A 14,520-nucleotide genomic window follows, 5' to 3' on the forward strand; every position below is an offset into this window, starting at 1 on the left:
CAAGACATTACAATTTAAGTGTTTTCTTTGCATTGTATAAAGGTATTTAAGATTTAGAATGCAGTCAGAATGAGTACAAAAACAAATATAATTAAAGTACAAATGGAGAAGTACTAATATGAGTACTGTTGTAGAAGACTGTATAAATAGATATATAATCATGCTGTCTTGGGATAAATCTTTTACCCATCTTAATGCTTCTTTGGCATATTTATTTGAAAGATGTGCATATATACATAATGTAATGCTAAGTACTAAGGATTTTTTTAATAAGGATAACTGGTCCTAAAGAAAATTTTCCTGATTTTAGTTCACAATTTACTTGGTTATACTTTTTATATAAAATTCAGCTAGACAATTTACTAGAACTGTTTTCAGTAATAGGAGAAGGAAGGTATTTTTCTCTTACACACATAAATGGTACCTCTCCATATAATCCACCCCCACATAAATGCATAAATAATTCTGATAAAACTGTGCTTGAAGTCCTCATTGGTACATTTAAACTATGCTAACATTTGTATTTGGTCTACAATGAAAAACTGCTATTTTTATGTAGGCTTTTATTTCTTTATGCTGTTCTGATTTTTGGTGCTTGCCTATAAAAAAATAAGCAATTCGTCTTTTACTACAGTAGGAGTTTCATATATAAGCTCTGTTTTGCTTTGTAATTTTAGGTTGAATTCATTGAACAATTATCAAGTCTGTAGGGAAAACTAATTTCCAAAACCACTCTGTTTGTTATCTAAGCTGAATTCTTAGAAACTTTACTGTGAAATTGTTTTTAATGCGAGTAGAGAAATGTAGGTTGGGTATGAACAAAAGTAATTAATGTAAAGGAATTTGTGTGGTTTAAGAGTGTTTTCATTATTGCCTTACATTTTCTAGTTTGTAATGATTTAAAAGGCTTAAATGTAATGATTAAAATTGGGGGGTGGCAGACATTTTCTATAAAGGGCCAAATAGTATATTATTTAGACTTGTAGGCTAATAGGCAAAATGAGAGATTTTAGGTAGGTATTTACATAACAGGAGATAAACAAAATCTCCACAAATTTTCAATGACAAATATAATAATAATGAGTAAAATTTTATGTGATACTGATCTGCTAATGAGAAGAATGTTAATTTATTTTGGTGGCAGGATAACATTTTGTGGTTCAGAGTTAGTGTTCTGTATCACCAAAATTGATTGTAAATGTTCTGTAAATCTTTTATGTATTTCGTTTCTGAAAAAGTTATCTTTTCATACAGATAGATACTGGCGAATGCTTATATCAGTACATGAGCATGTGATATTACCTGAGCATATTTGTCACTTTGAAGGTGTTTCTAGAATTTTGTTAGATTATTTTCTTTACATTTGCCTTTTTAGCATGTCATTACATTTCAGATTTATTGTTGTCAATTAAAGGTTAGGTGGAAGTTCCAAACTTGAGTTAAAATTCAAATGTTGCGGTATGGACAAATGTGGGACACAAAGTGCTGTCTTTTGCATTCATTTGACCAATATTTGTTGTGTGCCTGCCATATGCTGGGTAGTGGTATAGGCTGTGGGGATGCAGTGCAGTGATAAATAGAGGAGGGACAGACAGACAAAATATCAGTGATACATGCTTTTTAGAAAATTAAAATAGGATGAAATGATAAAACTGCATTTTTGCTGTGTGCGAGTCAGCAGTGCTAAATCATGAGAGGTCTCAGTCTCAAGTACGTAACTGCTGTGGTGCAAAGGCAGTCATAGATGGTATGTAATGAGTGAGCATGGTTACATTCCAGTAACTGTAAAACTTCCTTTATGGGTACTGAAATTTGAATTTTGTGATTTTTACATGTCAAGAAATAGTATTATCATTTTAATTTTTTTTCTACACCTTAAAAATGTAAAAACTGGTTATGGCCCATGGGACATAGAAAAATAGGCAAGGGTCTGAATTTGGTCCACTAAGCTATAGATGCTAACTTTAGGCTTTGCTTTTTTTTTTTTTTTCCCCTTTTGCTTATAACAACTAATATTGTCTCAGCTCTGGAGGCCAGAAGTCTGAAATCAAGGTGTCAGCAGGGCCATACTCCCTCTGAACCCTTTGGGGGAATCCTTCCTTGCCTTAAGTTAAATTTTTATGAACCTGATGTTCATAAAATAAATTTTGTATACTGAATCAGGCAGTCAATACTTGAGTTGAATTTTATGGCCTGAGGAATTGATATTTAAATGAATTTTAGGAAGTATGTTATTTAAACACACACATACTTGGCATAGTCGTTAAGTAAGAACACTAACTTTTAACATTAAATGTATAAGAGTGGAGGCATTTGCATAATGGCTATTGCCTGTGTAATGTAGTTAGAACTATTATTTCTATTTGTCTTAGGAAATTGAGGAATATTAAATGAAAATTGTTAATGGTGGACTTGGGTTTTAGACTAACAGCAATGAGAAACTTATAAATTTCCTAGTACTGAAGAAATTAAAATTTTACCAATTTTTTACAATAAGGAATTTTTTATTGCTCAAAGCCAAGTAAAATGGATTTTTGGTATTTTTTTTTTAAAGAAAACTTCTCATAATAAAAGAATGTATCGAGTTTTGTTAACACATTCTCCTGATTGTGTGAGAATGTGATATTTGGGGAACAAAGTTATAAGGCTTTTTGATCTGTCAGCCAGACTGAGAAAACACTTCTGTGGAAATAGGAGCAGTTGATGAGTCTGTTGAGGAGTGAGGAGAGCAGGACAGAGTAATAAGCATGGACAAGAAGGAGAGGATTAGCAAGCCCACCTTCCTGCAGATTGCAGAGCCTCCTTAGTGTTCCTATCTTAAATACGCAAAAATGAAGAGATGTACGTAGCCTATTCCAATTACAGAAATGGAAAGGGTTCCTTTTCAGTTCGTTATTATTTGACATCCTGGGAACGATCTTGTATAGTCCAGGTGCCTAACTACAGCATTCTCCTATCCCCATTCAGATTTTTTGCTTTCTGACAGTCATGAAGATTCCAGTGATCTGGCACTGCATTGTTTGTTATATAATGCGTTAGTAAAGAAGCACAATTTACGGGGCGCCTGGGTGGCACAGTGGTTAAGCGTCTGCCTTCGGCTCAGGGCGTGATCCCGGTGTTATGGGATCGAGCCCCACATCGGGCTCTTCTGCTGGGAGCCTGCTTCTTCCTCTCCCACTCCCCCTGCTTGTGTTTCCTCTCTCACTGGATGTCTCTATCTCTGTCAAATAAATAAATAAAATCTTTAAAAAAAAAAAAAAAAAGAAGCAGCACAATTTACCTAGCTACCCTCATCCTTCTCCTACCCTGTTCTTTCAAATGTCAGGTTCTCCTAAGTGTGAAGCCTAAATGTCATCAGTACTTGTTAGCTTAAGATTGTAACTTACTATTTTTCTTAAACCATCACTTTCTATTAAAAAACAAAAATAAAAAATTAAATAAATAATAAATAATACATTTTTAAAAACTCCATCACTTTCTAATTCTAAGATGTGCTAGTTTGATCAGACTAATTTTCTAAGCCCAGGCAGTTGATAATAATGGCAGATTGTTTTTTTTTTCTTTGAAATGAGTGCTGTTAGACAAAGGAGTGCATACTCATAAGATATGAATAGTGCCAAAGCTGTTTTTATTTATTTATTTAATTATTTATTTATTTATTTATTTATTTATTTAAAAGATTTTATTTATTTATTCGACAGAGATGGAGACAGCCAGCGAGAGAGGAAACACAAGCAGGGGGAGTGGGAGAGGAAGAAGCAGGCTCACAGCAGAGGAGCCTGACGTGGGGCTCGATCCCATAACGCCGGGATCACGCCCTGAGTTAAAGGCAGACGCTTAACCGCTGTGCCACCCAGGCGCCCCATGCCAAAGCTGTTTTTAAAAATGCTGCTGTCTTCCCTGAATATTGTGGGGGGAAATCGTAGTAAGCTCTCACCCTCATGAAGTCAGATGACCTAGGTAGTCAAGGATATCATCAGACTGGGGAAAGGGGCATCTTTCTTGATTGTTCTTCAAACAGCAGTGCTTCTTTGTAAATTTGTTTTTCCCTTCTGGGAACTTCTTTTTGTAAAGCAATCAGTGAGCCCCCTCCCCCCCTTAATTGTGAGAAATTTCAAACATAAATATAATTAGAGAAAATAGCATATGATTTTTTCTATCTGCCCATCACACAGATTTCTCTACTTATTTTTATTTTTTTAAGATTTATTTTTATTTTTATTTATTTGACAGAGAGAGACAGTGAGAGAGGGAACACAAGCAAGGGGAGTGTGAGAGGGAGAAGCAGGCTTCCCGCTGAACAGGGAGCCTGATGCAGGGCTCGATCCTAGGACTGTGGGATCATGACCTGAGCTGAAGGCAGACGCTTAACGGCTGAGCCACCCAGGTGCCCCTCTATAATTATTTTTAAACCACTCTTCATCTGTTCCACATCTCCCTTTTTTCCTGAAGTATTGTAAGTATTGTAAAGCAAAACCCAGACACTGTTCCTGCATACTTTACACTTTCAAAAAATACTGAATTCTTTAGCCACAGAGGCATTATTGCATATTGCCAAAGAAAATAATTTATCCTCTTACACCCAATTCATTTTCCTTTTTCTTTGATTTTTTTTTGAAAAATACTTTTTGTAGTTCATTCATTGGAAATAGGGCCCAAACAAGCACCAAAAGTTGCATTTAGTTGTTAGGAATAGTGTTTTGGGTTTTTTTTCTGTACATTAGAGGTTATAGTCTTTTTTTTGTGCTATGGACCCATTTGGTGGACTAGTGAATCCTATGAACCTATATGAGTTCTCTCTCTCAATAATTTTTTTTAAAGATTTTGTTTATTTATTTATTTGATTGATTGATTTTGATTGATTTGAGACCCGAGTGAGCGGCAGTAGGGGGAGGAGCAGAGGAAGAGGGACATCATAGCAGTGAGCATGGGGCCCTACATGGGGCTTAATCTCACGACCCTGAGATCATGACCTGAGCCGAAATCAAAAGCCAGAAGCTTAACCGACTGAGCCACCCAGGCTCCCCTGAATAATATATTAATGTATAAAATAAAATACATAAGATAAAGAAGACCGATTGTATTGAAAGCAAATTATCAAGAGACTTTAAAAATACAAATTTATGACATGGTAATTTGTGCTTCTCTACTAATGCATTATATAACAAGGTCTAGTGACTAATAAATGCCGGAATTTTAACGTGTATTGAGTGTACACAGTATTTCAAGATATCTGTAACAGTTGTAATGTGATATCAAAACACCTGATTTCTTTCAGTGACAACGCCATGCTGTGGTTTAAGGACTTGTTAATTTCTGTTAGAGGTTGGTGAAAGTAAAATTGTGATTTTATTTTTTCCCCATTCAGATTAAGGAACCACAACCCCCTGCTCTATAGTAAAGGTTTTAAGAAAGGTCCTGGCCGCAATTCCGTTTTACTGTTTATTTTCTGGTTTTCTGCAAACTTGTCAAATTCCTGGCCTTTGCAGTTCTATTTGTCTCATTCATTCTTCCTCTTGCTCTTAGTAAAACTGGCTTCTCATAATTCAGATCTTAGTTCAGAGGTCACTTTCTCAGGAAGACTTCCAGGTGTTTTCTGGTAATCTTGTTTTATTCGTTTATCTTGACGATTTTCTTTCAATATGAGGATCTAAAGGTAGGAACCACATCTTTCTTGCTTTCTAGTGTATCCCTGGTTCTGGGAACAGAGTACCTGGTACAGAGTTGTTGCTTGAAAAGTATTTATTAAACTAATGAATGTTTCCTAAGCTCATACTATACATTGTAGTTTTGATTACTTTCCATTCTTTCATATGTCTGCAGAGTAGTAGTTAAAATTTATTATTGTTGATGCTTTAGTAATATGTTGACCCTTAGTTCCCACTTTGCAGTCCTTTTATATATTTCTTAATGGCCCTTTACTATGTCTTCCTTGGTCAATCAGGATCTCATACAGTGTTTTTTCTCTCTATAAACATGACATCATTATCTCCTCAGTGCCCAGGCCAGGATTTTAGGCATTATCCTTGCCACCTGTTTCCCTCTCCTTTACCTCCAATATCTAGGCATCATGAAGTTCTGTTGACTTACTTCATAACATCTCTGGAATTCTTTATCTCCATATCACTACCATACTTCTGCTCCAAACTATTTTTATATCTTCCTAGGATTATGCAGTAGTCTCATAATTGTTCTTCTCCTGTCACTGATATGTCTTTTCAGTGTGTTCTTCACGTTGTAGCCACTGTGCATCAAAAACAGTCAAGATAGAGGCCATTAGACATGATCTAGCCTCAACTTTTTTTTCTTTTATCCAAATATTGCTGTATTTTCAGTGGTTTTCTTTTACTCTTAGGATGAAAGACCATAATTCTTAACATGCGCTGTATGTGGTTTTACCTGTTCCCCCCCCTTTTTTAACCTTTCTAACATCAGCTCTTAATAATCTTTCTCTTTTTATATCTTTGTTTTTTTTCCATCCGTAGGGCTGTTGTACCTGTTGTTCCTTCTTCCTTGAATTGTTCCCTCTTTGCCTGATTAATATCTAATATCTCTTAGACATCAGCTTTAACATTCCTCACAGAAGACTCTCCGACCCTAGGCAACACAGAGTAGGTCAGATCCCCTGTTAAATACTTGTGAAGCATTGTGTACTTTTCCTGAATGACAGCACAGTTGTCCTTTCATTTTTATGAAGATTTGATAAATGTTCTTTTTTTTTTTTCTGTCAAAGGAGTATTATCTCAACAACTTAATAAGATTGTTATTGTCCATTGTTGTATCTATAGCTTATGACTCAATGCCTAGGCTATCAAGTAAGTGAATGGACTTATGGATGTTTCTTCAACTCTAAAGAGGACTGGGCTGGAGAATTTTATTAGCCTAATGTTGGAGTTCTAGAATTTAACGTGGTCAAATTGGTTTGTTTGGGAAATCATGCCCAGCAATTTCATTTGTATTGAATTTATTATTGAGGAAAGTTAACTTTCTTGATCTTAGGCATCATAATCCCTGGTTAGAAATGCACTGATATGCAGTCCTTTAAAACATGTGGCTGTTGGTAAGCTTGATCATCAGCACTTTCACCATTGCTTCTCTGTTTATGATTAAGTTTTAATAGGCAGTTTGTAAATCCATTTCTATATAGTCCAAGATGATTGAGAGGGATTTAAAGTTTGTATAACTGATTTTAGTTATTATCTCTAGAATACTTGTACTTTCTTTTTGGATTGATTTGTATTGAAATCAGTGAATGAGGCTTATCACTATAGAGAAAAATTGATTTGACACCCTAAAAAGGTTTCCTTTCAAATAAGATAAAAATGCTGTAAGCCAGGGGCGCCTGGGTGGCACAGCGGTTAAGCGTCTGCCTTCGGCTCAGGGCGTGATCCCGGCGTTACGAGATCGAGCCCCACATCAGGCTCTTCCGCTATGAGCCTGCTTCTTCCTCTCCCACTCCCCCTGCTTGTGTTCTCTCTCTCACTGGCTGTCTCTATCTCTGTCAAATAAATAAATAAAATCTTTAAAAAAAAAAAAAATGCTGTAAGCCAAAAAGGTAGGGTGGTTTTATTGAGTCAGATTTCAACTCACTGTTTATAGTCTAGGATTCGTTGTTGTTGTGTATTGTTTTTAAAGTTAATCCTGAGGAAGAATGAGGTAATTTATAGAATAAAGTAGGAGGCACAGATGGGATCAGAAGATTGGGCAGAGAGATTATTAGCAAGGAAGAGACCCATTTGTGGATCTTGTAGCTGGCCAAGGATTTTAGGGATTTTGGTCTTTATCCTAAGGACATTGGGAAGCCTTTGAAGCACTGGAATGATGTGAATAGCTTTTTGTTTTGAAAGTACCATTCTCGCTATAGAATGGGAAACGGATTGCATGGATTTTAGGAAACCAATTGTGAAGGTATTGCAGGGTCAAGTGAGAGATACTCATGTGAACTACTAGAGGAGTAAGATGAAGAAAAGTGGATGGATTCCATTAGGAATCCAGGTTTTGGGGATAGATATGGTGATAACAAGAGAAGGAAGTGGCAAGGGTGACTTTTGGTATTCTCATGTGGCCACTGACTGGGGATAGCCATTAATCGAGACATGAAATGATAAAAAGGTATTAAAATTAGACATGAGAGGAGATAACTTGAGTTTAAACATACTGTTAAATGTAGGTGTACTTACAGACACTCAGATCATATAAATAGTGTAAATTTTATTGCTTATGAAGTTTGATTTAAAAATTCATTTTATTTTTGTAAAAATTATCTTAATTTTACCCAGCTGTTAGATTTCTCTCTTCACAGTAGAGGAGTCATTTATTCTCTTCTCTCAAACCTACCAGGAAGAAGGTTGTAGTTGTGTTTTGTTTTTTGTTTTTGTTTGTTTTTTAGCTTGTCAGGAGACAGATTTTTGGTAAAGGAATACAACTTTAAATAGAATGTGAAATGGTATAGTCCTGTCCTCCCTGTTCATTAGTTTCTAAGGTCAGACGGCGTTTTACAGTGTATCAGGCTCAGGCAGTCAGTTTTTTTGGTTACTTTCCAGATGTGTTGGCTCTCCTTCATGGTGGTATGACTTTAGGAAACAAAGTCCCAAATCCTATTTCCCTGACCTCTCCTCAGTAATAAGGTATTTATAGCAACATAGTCTCAGTCGTATTGTTTAAAGGTTTATTTATTTTAGAGAGGGGAAGAGGGGCAGAGGGAGAGGAAGAAAATTCTCAAGCAGACTCCCTGCTGAGAGCAGAGCCCTATGCGGGGCTAAGTCCCAGGACCCTGAGATTACGACCTGAGCTGAAATCAAGAGTCGGAAGCTTAACTGACTGAGCCACCCACCCTTCCCTCAGCTCGCTTTCTTTAACAGAGAAGTTGTTCTTGTACCCCTTTGCATTCCTGATTTGTTCAGGTGGCAGAACACATAGAGGGCATGGTCTTACAGAGCATAATGGAATCATCATAGGAGCTAAAAACAACTTTATTACTTCAAAATTTGCTGGTGGTAGGATTTCTGTCAGTTAGGATTCTTTGGTTACAAGCAAAAATTGAAGCAAAAAAAAAAGTATTGGGGAAAAAGAAGTATTGGAAAATTATGGGCAAGCTCATAAAATCAGAGAACCAAGTGGTAGAAGAAATGGGAACCATAGCAGCTCTGGGGATCTGGGTAACAAGACTCCGCTATGAGCCTGCTTCTTCCTCTCCCACTCCCCCTGCTTGTGTTCCCTCTCTCACTGGCTGTCGCTATCTCTGTCGAATAAATAAACAAAATCTTTAAAAAAAAAAAAAAAAGAATTGATGGATAATTTCTTCAGGGTACTGAAGTTTAAGTGACTTAGCTACAATCATTTTCTCTGTGTGTGTGTGCATGCCTGAGTGTGTGTGTATGTTTGTTTCCCTCAGGATTCAAATTACTAGAAGAGAGGGTCTTTGATATCTTAGCTTGACCTGTGCAAGGCAGGCTACCTTGATTGCAAGTCTTCCTCGAACTTTCTAAATTGAGGGTGGAAGGTTTCCATAGGAAATCTGCTACTAGGAATTTTCTAGAATTTTTTAAAGATCATTCTTTTTTTATGAGTTTACCATCTTCAGTGGATGGAACTCCAGTTTTCTATAGGAGTAGAGTTTAAAAATAACTATACACAGTAGCAACTCAAATCTGGTATTCTCAGTTACAACCTTTTTCTTTTTGATGCTTAATTAGCAGCTCCTCTTTAGTCTGTGCTCTGCGCGTTTATGTCCATCCTAAGCCAGAGCTTTTGTAAGCTTGGTACTTATAAAGATGGTTCTCTCTTTTCCCCTTGTTGAGGCATAATGGTTATCCAGATCTGAGTCTATTGTTTTTTTTCTTCTTTAATGCTCAGAGTTCCCCATAATTCTCTCACTTATCATCTTATTCCCCCCATTTCCTACCAAAGTCATGTATGTGTATGTGTGTGTGTGTCTGTGTGTAAAACCAACCTGTATTCATTATTTACTTTTACCCTTTTTATGGTGATATCCTTGAGATAAATAATCTTTGTTCTTTCTCAGAAAGTTTGCTTTTCCACACCTATTCTAGTGAAGATTGTATAAACACAGACTTATATGGATAATCAGTAGAGAGGATTTTCTTAAACAGTTCAATTCATAGCATTTCCTCATATTAGCATAATTTCTTGTTTGCTCTGATATTTCAGTAAAAATTTCAGAGTGAGAATACTAATATTACTGTTTACTGTAAGCTGGTTGGATGCAATTATTTTTTCCTTAGACTGTATCCCACGGTGGGGGCCGGGTAGTCCCAGTACGTTGTAGTGTACCTTGGTTTATTTAACCAGGCCCATATGGATGGACATTTAGGTTGTTTCTGTCCTCTGCTATTTACAAGTCATGCCCCAATGATTAGTTTTATGCTTGCTTTATCTCATATTGTTATCACTGTATTTTGGGAAGAGATTCCTGGATGTAGAATTGATAAGTAAAGGGTAAATGCTTCTGTACTTTTGCAGGATGTTAACCAAATTCTCCCCCATTAGGAGTTGTACCATTTTTGTTTCCATAGTATGTATGAATGTGCCTGTTGTCCTACAGGTCTATCAAAAGAGTAAAATGTCAGACTTAACTTTTGTTACCTTGACAGGTGAGTAATGTTTTCTTCGTGGTTTTTTTATGCATTCCCAGTGATATGATGATGATTAAGGGTCATATCGTTTCTTTCTCTGTCAACTAATATTTTCCCCCATTTTTCTATCAGAATGTTGGTCTTTTCCACCTCCTTTTTCGATCTCTGTATCTTTCCAATATATTGAGGATATTAAACTCTTACAGGTTACAACTATCTTTTCTCAGATTGTCATTTGTTTTCTGATTTTGTTGATGTTGATTTTATTGCCATGGAAAAGTTTCTTTCAAAATCTTTTGTAATCACATTTATAAATCTCTTACTGCTTCTGGGTTTTGTCGTATTTAGGGAAGTTAACTCTTCTCCCAAATTATAAAGGAATTCACTTTTTCCCACTATAGAACTAGTTTGTTTAATTATTTACATTTAGATCTTTGATCTGGTTGGAAATTATTATAATATATGGTTGAAGAACAGATCTGATTCTTTTTTCTTATAACTGTCCAAGTACCCAAACATCATTTATTAAAATTAGACCATATCTTACCAGGTTATCGTCATAGTGTCTGTACCCAGCAGATTGTAGGCTCTCAAAATATTTGAATAATTGAAAAAAGTATCTCAGACATCTTCTGGTCCAGTCATTTTATTAAAGTTTTGATTATTGTCTATACTTCTAAAAGGTTCTTTAAAAATGTTTAAAATGTATTAGAGTAGCTTCAGTGAACATGTGCTAACAGTGTAAGATGTATAGTACAAACTTTGATATGATGTTCATTAGCTTGTTACTGGCCATTTTTCCTTAATTTTAAACCTGGAAAGATTAAAGAATACAGAAAAATAGGAAGAAGAAAAATACCCATTATTCCATTTTCCAGAAATCACGTTTATTTTTTAACATTTATTTTCTGTGTTTTTTTGGTGGGGGTGGGGGAAGATGTGTATTGTTGTAGATTATGAACCATACTACATTGTTTTGTTTTGGGGGTTTTTGTTCTATTTTGTTTTGTTTTGCTTTGCTTCATAAAGCATATGAGTGTTTTTCTATTATTAAATTGTCTTTGAATTCAAGTTTTGAATGACTGTAATATTCCATTATATAACCAGCACAGTTTGTTTAATATCTCTTTTGGAAATTTAAAAGTTTTTTCCATGATCGATTATGGCCTTATAATAGATTTTTAATTCTGGATTAATGGCTCAAAATGTCTTGGGTTTTTTGTCTTCTGGGTTTTGGTTTTTTTGGTTAAAATTTTTTAAGTTGCTTTTCAGAAAGTCTGTGCCAATTTACACTGCCTCTGGTGGGGAGCTTTCTCATTTTCATTACCTGCGTAGACTATTTTAAAAAATATCTTCCAGTTTAATAAAGATGGGACATAGTTTCTAAGTGTGTTTATATGACTACTGGTAAGGCCGAATATGTTTTACTTAATGGATGATTATTGATTGTGATTTAGTTATGGCTTATGGCCAGAAATCTTTTGGAATATTGATGTTTTCTTACTTGTAAGAATTCTTTATATATCAAAACTATTTTCTTACTTGTAAGAGTTCTTTTTATATCAGGACTCTTGTCCTACTGTCAGTTACTGTAAATATTTTCTCAATTTACAGTTTGCCTTTTGTCTTTTAATTTTATGGCTAAAGTTAATTTTATGTAGAGGTTAGTATTATTTATCTTTTTCTTCCTTGATTTCTTTCTCTGTTTAATTTGTTTTTTATTCTTCGATCAATAAAATTGTCCCCGTAGTCTCCCATTAAAGTGCTTAACAATATCTGGCACATGGTAGGTTTGATAAATATTAGTACAGTATATATTGTACTTACTTTGCTCCACCTGGAATTTATTTTTGTAATAGTAGGACTTGACTTGAATCTTAAGCATTAAAGCCTAGACATCACCTAGTTTCTCTGTTTAATAATGGGAGAATATTAAATTCTAATGTGCTCATGATGTCAGGTTACTATAAATGTTAGGGTCTCTTTCAGGTCTAATTTTTTTTTCTTGATTGAACTACCTAATTATTATGCCAGTATAAACCAAAATTATTGTTGCTTTATAGTAAATTCTTTGTGATCATTTTGAATATTTTCTTAGCTACTGATACCTTTTTTCCAAATTGTCTTTATAATCATATCATGGTTTCCATCCACACACACTAAAAACTTTAAGAAATATTCATTAAGTTTGGATTGGGCTTATACTGACCCTGTATATTACAGCAGTTTTTTCCCCTAGAATATTTAGAAAATGTAGCTGGAAAAAACATGTTAACTGGGGGAAGAATGGCCATTTTTGAAAGTAGGTATCTTGGTAACTAAAAAAAGCGGTCTGTTCTTACATTGTCAGAATTTTTATACCTCTCAGTAAAATTTTTATACCTCTCAGTTTTCTCCATAGAAGTCCTTACTTGTTGTGATCATTCCTTATTTTTAAATTGTTGCTTTTGTGGATTAATTTTTTTACCATCTGTATTGTATAATGGCTTATGTATTATATATATTATATGTATTGTATATAATATATATTATGTGTAAAACTCTTGGATTACTATTTTAATCTTGCTTTTGACTGATTATCTGTGTTCCTTTTATTCTTTGAGTTGATCTGTTGAGTGAATATTTGTATTTTTCTATTTTCTGTAGTTACATTTCAGTTTAAGAATCATTAAGATAGTTCTCAATGAAAAAAAACAAAAAAACATTGGCCTCTTTTCAAATGAACTTTGTCAGGGTATCTTTTCATAAAAAACATGAAAGTGCAGTTGTATTAAAGTGAGGGCAGGACTCCAGAACACTGCTCTCCTGGTTTTACTACTCACTACTGAGATACCTGAGGAAATTAGTTTGAAAACTATTGTTAAACCATAAAACAATGTTTAGTTATGGGTTCATTGAACATTTTTATTTCTTTTCTTAATTTTGTCTGATAATAAGTAGATTTTGGCTATGGCTTATGGTAATGTTTTCTAGTTTTAATTTTCTGATAGTATTTGTTTTTTAACTCATAAGTGGAAACAGTTTTTTTAAATTCCTTTAAATTATTGTGTTTATAATGTGTTTTCATTAACTAGTTTCAAGCCTTCAATATGTTAGAAAATTCTCATTGCCATCAGAATCTCATGTTAATTCTTGTTATCTATATTCTAATACGTGTTTTTAATAGCATTTTAGTTATGACAGACACCTTAATCAGTTTTATTCTATTGTATAAATTTGTATTTTAAACATTTACTTAAAAACTCAAAAAGGCGTAAATTCAAGATTTTGCATATTAGTTTCCTGTTTAATATTTTTTTATGATGCTCTTGACCTATTTTTTCAGAGTTTAGGATACTGACGATAGTGAGATATTTACATTTAGAATCTGTAAGATTCAGTCGGAAGTTGAAATAATTAGATTAATAAACAGTGAGGCAATTCCTATAGCTCCAGGTTTCCTTTAGCTCAGATATTTGCACTGGTAAAGGGAGAGAAAACAATTCCTATAGATACAGAAGTGTTTTTCTTCCTCTTCTCACATTATTGTACTTGAAAGTAATAAGATTTATAGTTATATCATGCTTAGAGGAGGGTGTGTTTGTGTGCGTTGATGAAGTGCAGGGCAGGTTTCTTCCTAAAACTCAACATGTCGCTTTTTAGTATTTGTGTGCATTACCTGTCTTCTGAGAGTAATGTTTAAGTGATAAACTGATATTCTATGAGGTATATTAGAAATGTATGCATAGTAGCAATAATCTCTTGTCTTCTTAAACCTATGTTAATTTAATAGATTTTGTAGTTAAGCAGTAAAAAATGGAAAAACAAACCCAAAACCTAAAATCAGCTAGGTAAAAGGATTTTACCACCTCATCCCAAAACAGTAGGTGACTAAACCTGTAGGGTGAGTAAATACAGTGTTACTTTTGTTTGTTAGAAATGATCC

General features: G+C 34.5%; 1 protein-coding gene across 2 annotated transcripts in view; it reads left to right on the top strand.

The window, feature by feature from the left end:
• Nucleotides 1-14,520, top strand: part of CDC73 (cell division cycle 73) — a 109,004-nt gene that overhangs the window by 40,252 nt on the left and 54,232 nt on the right. The gene's annotated exons all lie outside the window — the stretch shown is intronic.

The sequence above is a fragment of the Ursus maritimus genome, unplaced genomic scaffold, assembly GCF_017311325.1.
Source record: "Ursus maritimus isolate PB19 unplaced genomic scaffold, ASM1731132v1 scaffold_2, whole genome shotgun sequence".
Classification (NCBI taxonomy): Eukaryota; Metazoa; Chordata; class Mammalia; order Carnivora; family Ursidae; genus Ursus; species Ursus maritimus.